This window comes from Microtus pennsylvanicus, unplaced genomic scaffold (assembly GCF_037038515.1).
Source record: "Microtus pennsylvanicus isolate mMicPen1 unplaced genomic scaffold, mMicPen1.hap1 Scaffold_148, whole genome shotgun sequence".
NCBI lineage: Eukaryota > Metazoa > Chordata > Mammalia > Rodentia > Cricetidae > Microtus > Microtus pennsylvanicus.
This window is the reverse complement of record NW_027460896.1, coordinates 128,088-137,500: the sequence shown is the minus strand read 5'-3', so window position 1 is coordinate 137,500 and position 9,413 is coordinate 128,088.

The window sequence follows — 9,413 nt, the reverse complement described above, 5'->3', positions numbered from 1 at the left end:
CCAATGTTTTCAGAGGAAGGTGCTCGCTGGTAATAATAAATGTGCTGGTAAATAAGGCTGGAAATAGCTGAATATTAAATCATTAAAACTCTTCAAATAAATAAAAAGCAATTCCATTTCTCTCTCTCTCTCTTTCTCACCATATACCAGCACATCTGAACTGACTGCAACATACAAAAGAAGAAGAAACACGGAAAGAAGACATCCCTGCTGGACAGGATCTGAGATGAGAATAAATTCATCGAATGGCTGCCAACAGCATTTCATTGAGAAGAGATTCCACATTTTATGCTGTACAGTTACTTAGTTAGATAGATAGATAAAGAGAGGCCTGTGAACTGGGGTGGGGTGTGGCTTCTCAGGTCACCTCAGGTCAGGGAGGGGCTGAGGAGTGTCCCATTGGCCTTGACAATAGGCAGGAGTCAGAGGTTAATGTCAGGGCAGGGCCTGAGAGTTCCTCAAAGGGAATGAATGGAGACCCTTGCTTACCTAAGAAATGCCTGACCTTGGAAAAGGACTTGTGGAAAGCGGGCCCTTGAAACTGTGGTTTCACGTCTTACTAGAAAGCTCCCTCTTGGAAGGGAAAGTCATCATGATATCTTACTCTTTTCCCAAGGATACCCTACCTACCCTTCTGATCATTCTTACTGAATTAAGTCTTCCACTGCAAATAAATAAATAAATAAATAATAAATGAAGTGGGTGAGTGAGTGAGTGAGTGAGTAAGTAAGTAAGTAAGTAAGTAAACAAGCAAATACGTGGATGGACAAATAAATACAAAGTTTGCTGTTGTTGACTGACTTTTGATTTCATAATGAATCTCTCTCTCTCTCTCTCTCTCTCTCTCTCTCTCTCTCTCTCTCTTTCACACACACACACACACACACACACACACACACTAAATATACAATAAAAGGAAGCATAACACCTTTACTCAGGGGGCAGAGTGAACTCTGAAAGTTTTCCAGGCGGGGGGGGGGGGGGAGAGACAGAATATAAGAACAAAATGAGAAACAAGGAAAAATAGTGTTGGCTGGCTGGCCGGCTTTCAGTTCCCTGACAGAAATGAGCACATTGTGGAGGAAACACAAAGTTGTTACACTATGTGGGTGTGATGAGGAGAGATTGTGAGTGAGTGTCCTGTCAGAACAAAGTTAGTCCCATAGTTGATGAAATTCATTATCCCAAAACTTCAGCAGAATATATCCCAAGTTTGCAAATGTGTGATCAGCTTGTGACAGGTTGGGCTGGAGATGCTGAGAACTGGGGAGCCCTCAATGCAAGAGCAGACACTCATTCCCATGAAGAGGGAGAGAGGGAGGGAGGGAGGGAGGGAGGGAGGGAGGGATCATTCATTCCTATACTCAAGTTTAAAGAAAGATGAGTGGCTATCTATGGAGAGACCACTCACAGATATGAAAAATCATTTCCTAAAAATCAAATTTCTCAGTCAGTATGCAACTGCTATGGTGCTTCTCCTAGATAGAGCAAAACACACAAACAAACTGATTCCTTGATCTAGAGCCACAGTGCACATGCTGTGGAAAAGGGGACATGGCCAACTTGAATCACAATATTCATCAGAGCATGAAAAGAGCGTAAAAAGGACACAGAGGAGAGATAATTGTGGTCCTTCCTTCCTCCCTTCCTCCCTCCCTCCCTCCTTCCCTCAGGAAGTGACTGACAGATGAGACTTTGTCCAAGCAGGTTCTGTCTGAAATACCAGACTTGAGTTTCCCCCTCTGTGGGTATTAGCTAATCAGTCCTCCCTTCTTTCTGTAGGAAGGTGGTGCATGTCTCTCAGAACTTACCTGGTTTCCTCTGCACCAGGTGAACCAGGGAAAAGCTTTCTAAGCCTTATTCAGACCCATAGAGGCTGCGCTGTGTGTGACTTCAGAGACCTCAGGGAGTATAGGGGTGGGTGGGTGCTTGATGCTTCAGACTCATGTCATTGAAGGACATAACATAGTCTGGATTCACAGAGATTCACAACACAGAGCCATTGTCACTTACTAACAGCTCAGGACACCCAGAGCTAACAAGAAATTGCAGTCTCAGCCGGGCTTTAATCACAGCACACACACAGATCTCTGTGAATTCAAAGATGGCCTGATTTACAGAGTGAGTTTTAGGACAGCCCAAGATACACAAAGAAACCCTTTCTTGAAAAACAAAGCAAAACAGCAAAAGAAAGAAAGACAAGGAAAAAGGAAAAAATGGCAGTCTCTTTCCACTCTCTCCTCCATTGGCTCTTAAAGAGCTCTCAAGCTGAACTGGAGACCATGGTGTCACTTAAAACTGGGAAGCCAGAAACCTTAGGGGGGTCACAGGAGTCGGACTGACTGCAGCACTTGATGCCTCAACCCTGCTAATGGCTGTGATATAAGGCATGGTAAAATACGGGCTTTGGCAGAGCGCTACTCCCCTTTCTCTATTATTATTGCTACACAACGAAAAGGACCGGGGGGGGGGGGGGTGATGATGTGCAGTCAGTGCTGGTATTGAAATCTCACTGACTCCTTCCGCACTCCTTGTCAATTCCCGACTTTGTCAAATCAACTATCGTGAATCTTTGATGTGGGTTGGCCCTTTAGGAACTCAGAGAAACAAGACAGACAGACCTGTTTCATCCCAGAAACCTCCCAGTTCCTGAGCCCTAGCCCTGGAAGTCTCAAAGCCATCACATCCAGAAATCTCTCTAGTCCCTGCTAGTGGTGAACTCACTTCGTCTTCCCCAGGACCACTAATTATTTCTCCATGTTTTCCTGTGAGATCTGAGGCCAGCTTTCTTCTTCCTCCCTCTGGCCTCTCCACGAACGATCTCCATTCTCTAGACAACATGTCTAGAACCGAGTCTTATAGGCACCGAGAGAGTGTGTCTTGAGGGCAGTTGGCGTTTCTAGGACACGAGTGACATCACAAAATTCCGAGAGCTCTCTGGGATACCGTGGAATTTCCAGAGAAGGGACTGCTGATGTCGTGAGGCACGGCCTTTACCTCCTTGCTGATATTTCTCCCCGAACTGACCGACCGACCGACCGACCGACCAACCGGAACCTGAGGTTTCCTTTCCAGGAGTCTCTCCTCCGACACAGAGGGAGCCATTCAGGATTTCCTCCTTCCAAAACCAGAAATTTCTCTCTGCTTCATTAATATCTTCTCACTACTTCCTGAACCCATGGGGAGTTAGTTAGTTGAACACTCACTTTTTTCATGAATGACCCTTCCTCCCTCTCCTGAACATCTCATATTACTGATTCATACTCAGTAAAACAGTAATATGAGAAATTAGGCCAGGAGGACATGGAAGATGAGGGTTGAGTCTTCTGAAGTGAACAAGCACTTAGGGAAGGCTAAACTTAAGGGAATTTGACTCTGAGTGGCAAGACATGAATAGCTGCTGCCAAGGCACAGATACAGGCACCAACTGGGCCCTCGGCATCCTCCTGCATCATCAGAGCTGTGTGGGAAACTCAGCCCAAAGGAGTGGCCGTGTTCAAAGGGAGAGGGCATTTTCGAGGACAGCACTGTTTTCTTTTTCTTCTTTCTTTCTTTCTTTCTTTTTTTTTCGAGACAGGGTTGTTCTGTAGTTTTTTTTTTTTTTGGAGCCTGTCCTGGAACTAGCTCTTGTAGACCAGGCTGGTCTTGAACTCACATGCTTTCTTTTTTTTTCTATTGGATATTTTTGACTTCTTTATCAAAGATCAGGTGTTCGAAGATGTGTGGATCGATATCCGGGTCTTCTATTCGGTTCCATTGGTCCTCCTGTCTGTTCTTATGCCAGGACCAGGCTGTTTTCAGAACTGTAGCTTACAGAGTGTTCTTGCAGGTGGGGCACAGAAGAGGTTAATTACGGTACCTTAGTTCTTCTGCTTTTCTAGCAGACCGGAGCCCAGCTGACAGGAATCCAGTAGAGATGGTGTCAAGGTTCACACTGACACTAACAGCTGTAACTTGAGCAGGATTTGTGATCCACATGAAATTTGCAATGAATTGCAGCAAATCTGTGACACTCTAACTTGCTCAGGCTCAGTATCTGAACATACAGATGTTTGCAATGATCACTGGCTTCAGGATTTTTTTTTTGTTGTTGTTGTTGTTGTTTTGTTTTTCCACGAGACAGGGTTTCCCTGTAGCTGAAGTTTAACGGCCTGGTGTTTTTGTGACTTACTGCTTCAAAGAACTTCTCCATTTCTTTATCCCTAAGGGAAAAGAAATATAATCACTAAATACATTTAAGTGTCTTTCAACCATTTTAGATCCCTCTGTTGAGAGTTCTCTGTTTAGGTCTGTACTCCATTTTTTAAAATTGGATTATTTGTTCTTTGGATGACCAATTTCTCGACTTCTTTGTGTATTTTGGAGATTAGTGAAGATCTTTTCCCATTCTGTAAGGCCGTCGTTTTGTCTTGTTGGCCATGTTCTTTGCTTTACAGAAGCTTTTCAGATTCAGGAGGTCTCACTTATTAATTGTTTCTCTCAGTGTCTGTTTTTTTTTCTTTTTTTTTTCTTTTTTTTTTTCTTTTTTTTCTTTTTTTCTTTTTTTCTTTTTTTTCTTCTTCTTCTTTTCTTTTTTTTCTTTTTTTCTCTCTTTAGTTTTTTTCTTTGTTCTTTTTTTTGTTTTGTTTTTCTTTTTTTTTTCTTTTTTCTTTTTTTTTCTTTTTCTCTCAGTGTCTGTGCTACTGGGGTTCTATTTAGCAAGCGTTCTCCTGTGCCAATGTGTTCAAGTGCATTTGATATTTTTATTTTTATATTCTTTTATTGTGGATGAAGTCAATTATTTGAACTCTCAAATATTTTTATTGTTATTATCTCTCTATTTGTTTGCTTATTTGTGGTTGTTCACCAACTTGACTATCTAGAGGAAGTAAAAGTCGTAACAAGGTTTCCTTAGGTGAACCTGCGGAAGGATCATTAACGTGAGAGAGCAGTGGCGGCGGCTCTGCCCGCCCGCTCGCCTGCCTCGCCCGAGTTCTCGCCGGGAGGCGCGCTCCCCGGGTCGCACGTGTGTTGTGCGCACGGGCGCGCGTGGCGGTCGTGAGAGAGAGGTCGAGAGAGGGGGAAGGGGGACGGGCGCCGGCTCGCCCGCCCTCCTCGCCCCGTCCGAGGACCCGTGTCTGGCTCTGCCGCTGGCGGCTCACGGCGGACGGCGGCTCTCTTCCCGCTCTCGCTCTCCTCCGTCCACTCCCGCTGCTTGCCTCACCGCACCGCAGCGGCCCGCGGGTGTGTCCCCTCTTTCCCAGGCGCGCGCCTTTCCCTCTCCATCCCTCTTCCCGGGGGAGGATGGGCGAGGGTCTGGCGGCGCCCCGGGCCCCCTCTCGCTGCCGACCTCCGCTCGCGCGCCGTGGCGCCGCGGCGCGCCTGTCGGGGAGGCGGCGGAGGTTGGGCGCACTTTTTTTTCCCCCCTCTCCACCTCCTTCTCCAAAGGACCGGGGTAGACCAGTAGTCCCTCCCACCGGGCGGGAGGCCATTTTTTTCCCCCGGGGATGCGGCGGGTCGACCAGATGTCCCGCTGGACTCTTTTTTTTTTTTAATGTATAATATATATTATATCTTCCTAGACCTGACGGGTCGACCAGTTGTCTCTGTGCACTTCCTTTTTTTTGACGGACTGGAAGCGGGTCGACCAGTTGTCCGATTAAATATTTGGCCTTAAAAAGCTAAGTACCGGGGTCGACCAGTTGGCCTTGTGAACTTGGGTCGACCAGTTGTCTTTTTCCATGTCTTGATTGACTGATGTCATTCTTCAATGTGTTGGTGGTTAGTTTATCTCTTTTGTTCTCTATGCCAACACGCCCCACTCACCAAACACTTTTTTTAAAATTTATTTATTTACTTATTTTTATTTTACTTTTTTATTATTTATTTATTTATACATACATACATACATCCTGTCTATCTGTCCAGATGGGGCAGGGGTAGAAGGGGCTAGCTATGAGAGGAAGGTGCTCGGTGGGCATCCAGTTGTAAATAAGGCTGGGAATAAATAGCTGAATATTAATTCATTTGAGTAATATTAAAACTGTTCAAGTAGAAAACAATTGCTTTCTTTTTCTGTTTGCCCAGAGATCTGACTGACTGCAACTTGGAAAGAAGACGGCCCTGCTGGACAGAGACCTCCCTCCTGCTTTGGGTGGGTCGACCAGTTTACATGTTTATTTCCACGTTTTGTCTTTTATGGATTGAATGGATGTGTCTCTCTCTTTTTTTTTTTTTTTTTTGGTTTTTCGAGACAGGGTTTCTCTGTGGCTTTGGAGCCTGTCCTGGAACTAGCACTGTAGACCAGGCTGGTCTCGAACTCACAGAGATCCGCCTACCTCTGCCTCCCGAGTACTGGGATTAAAGGCGTGCGCCACCATCGCCCGGCTCTCATTTTTTTTTTCACGATTGCTTGCTTGCTTGCTTGCTTACTTACTTACTTACTTACTATCTGTTCAGCCCATCTCATTTACTTACTTCTTTAAAAAAAATGACCCACCTAGTTATTTACTTACTTACTTACTTACTTACTTGTTCATTCATTCCTTCACTTCCTTATCTTCTTTCATATATCTGTTTATTTATCTGCTGATTTAGCGTGACTCATTTACTTATTGAATGTTTCAATTATTATTTAGTTTTATTCATTTATTCATTATTTATGTCTATTTTTATGTATGTATTTACTTACTTTCTTAATTTTTTTTTTACTTTTTAAAATTTACTTAATTTTTTTCTTTCTTTGGGAATGTAGATTCTTTCTTCCTTTCTTCCTTTCTTTCCTTCTTTCTGTCTCCTGACTGTCACTGGCTAAGAAAATGGTGGCCTCCATGTCACTGGTCAGCATAGCAGCTCCTAAAATGGAATTTGATGAAGGGATACATAGATAGATAGATAGATAGATAGATAGATAGATAGATAGATAGATAGATAGATAGATAGATAGATGGGATGCGCACACGCTCACACACACACACACACACACACACACACATATGCACGCACGTGCATGACATGTACAGATGGGGGGCGATTCCAATGTTTTCAGAGGAAGGTGCTCGCTGGTAATAATAAATGTGCTGGTAAATAAGGCTGGAAATAGCTGAATATTAAATCATTAAAACTCTTCAAATAAATAAAAAGCAATTCCATTTTTCTCTCTCTCTCTTTCTCACCATATACCAGCACATCTGAACTGACTGCAACATACAAAAGAAGAAGAAACACGGAAAGAAGACATCCCTGCTGGACAGGATCTGAGATGAGAATAAATTCATCGAATGGCTGCCAACAGCATTTCATTGAGAAGAGATTCCACATTTTATGCTGTACAGTTACTTAGTTAGATAGATAGATAAAGAGAGGCCTGTGAACTGGGGTGGGCTGTGGCTTCTCAGGTCACCTCAGGTCAGGGAGGGGCTGAGGAGTGTCCCATTGGCCTTGACAATAGGCAGGAGTCAGAGGTTAATGTCAGGGCAGGGCCTGAGAGTTCCTCAAAGGGAATGAATGGAGACCCTTGCTTACCTAAGAAATGCCTGACCTTGGAAAAGGACTTGTGGAAAGCGGGCCCTTGAAACTGTGGTTTCACGTCTTACTAGAAAGCTCCCTCTTGGAAGGGAAAGTCATCGTGATATCTTACTCTTTTCCCAAGGATACCCTACCTACCCTTCTGATCATTCTTACTGAATTAAGTCTTCCACTGCAAATAAATAAATAAATAAATAATAAATGAAGTGGGTGAGTGAGTGAGTGAGTGAGTAAGTAAGTAAGTAAGTAAGTAAACAAGCAAATACGTGGATGGACAAATAAATACAAAGTTTGCTGTTGTTGACTGACTTTTGATTTCATAATGAATCTCTCTCTCTCTCTCTCTCTCTCTCACACACACACACACACACACACACACACACTAAATATACAATAAAAGGAAGCATAACACCTTTACTCAGGGGGCAGAGTGAACTCTGAAAGTTTTCCAGGCGGGGGGGGGGAGAGACAGAATATAAGAACAAAATGAGAAACAAGGAAAAATAGTGTTGGCTGGCTGGCCGGCTTTCAGTTCCCTGACAGAAATGAGCACATTGTGGAGGAAACACAAAGTTGTTACACTATGTGGGTGTGATGAGGAGAGATTGTGAGTGAGTGTCCTGTCAGAACAAAGTTAGTCCCATAGTTGATGAAATTCATTATCCCAAAACTTCAGCAGAATATATCCCAAGTTTGCAAATGTGTGATCAGCTTGTGACAGGTTGGGCTGGAGATGCTGAGAACTGGGGAGCCCTCAATGCAAGAGCAGACACTCATTCCCATGAAGAGGGAGAGAGGGAGGGAGGGAGGGAGGGAGGGAGGGAGGGATCATTCATTCCTATACTCAAGTTTAAAGAAAGATGAGTGGCTATCTATGGAGAGACCACTCACAGATATGAAAAATCATTTCCTAAAAATCAAATTTCTCAGTCAGTATGCAACTGCTATGGTGCTTCTCCTAGATAGAGCAAAACACACAAACAAACTGATTCCTTGATCTAGAGCCACAGTGCACATGCTGTGGAAAAGGGGACATGGCCAACTTGAATCACAATATTCATCAGAGCATGAAAAGAGCGTAAAAAGGACACAGAGGAGAGATAATTGTGGTCCTTCCTTCCTCCCTCCCTCCCTCCCTCCCTCCCTCCTTCCCTCAGGAAGTGACTGACAGATGAGACTTTGTCCAAGCAGGTTCTGTCTGAAATACCAGACTTGAGTTTCCCCCTCTGTGGGTATTAGCTAATCAGTCCTCCCTTCTTTCTGTAGGAAGGTGGTGCATGTCTCTCAGAACTTACCTGGTTTCCTCTGCACCAGGTGAACCAGGGAAAAGCTTTCTAAGCCTTATTCAGACCCATAGAGGCTGCGCTGTGTGTGACTTCAGAGACCTCAGGGAGTATAGGGGTGGGTGGGTGCTTGATGCTTCAGACTCATGTCACTGAAGGACATAACATAGTCTGGATTCACAGAGATTCACAACACAGAGCCATTGTCACTTACTAACAGCTCAGGACACCCAGAGCTAACAAGAAATTGCAGTCTCAGCCGGGCTTTAATCACAGCACACACACAGATCTCTGTGAATTCAAAGATGGCCTGATTTACAGAGTGAGTTTTAGGACAGCCCAAGATACACAAAGAAACCCTTTCTTGAAAAACAAAGCAAAACAGCAAAAGAAAGAAAGACAAGGAAAAAGAAAAAAATGGCAGTCTCTTTCCACTCTCTCCTCCATTGGCTCTTAAAGAGCTCTCAAGCTGAACTGGAGACCATGGTGTCACTCAAAACTGGGAAGCCAGAAACCTTAGGGGGGTCACAGGAGTCGGACTGACTGCAGCACTTGATGCCTCAACCCTGCTAATGGCTGTGATATAAGGCATGGTAAAATACGGGCTTTGGCAGAGCACTACTC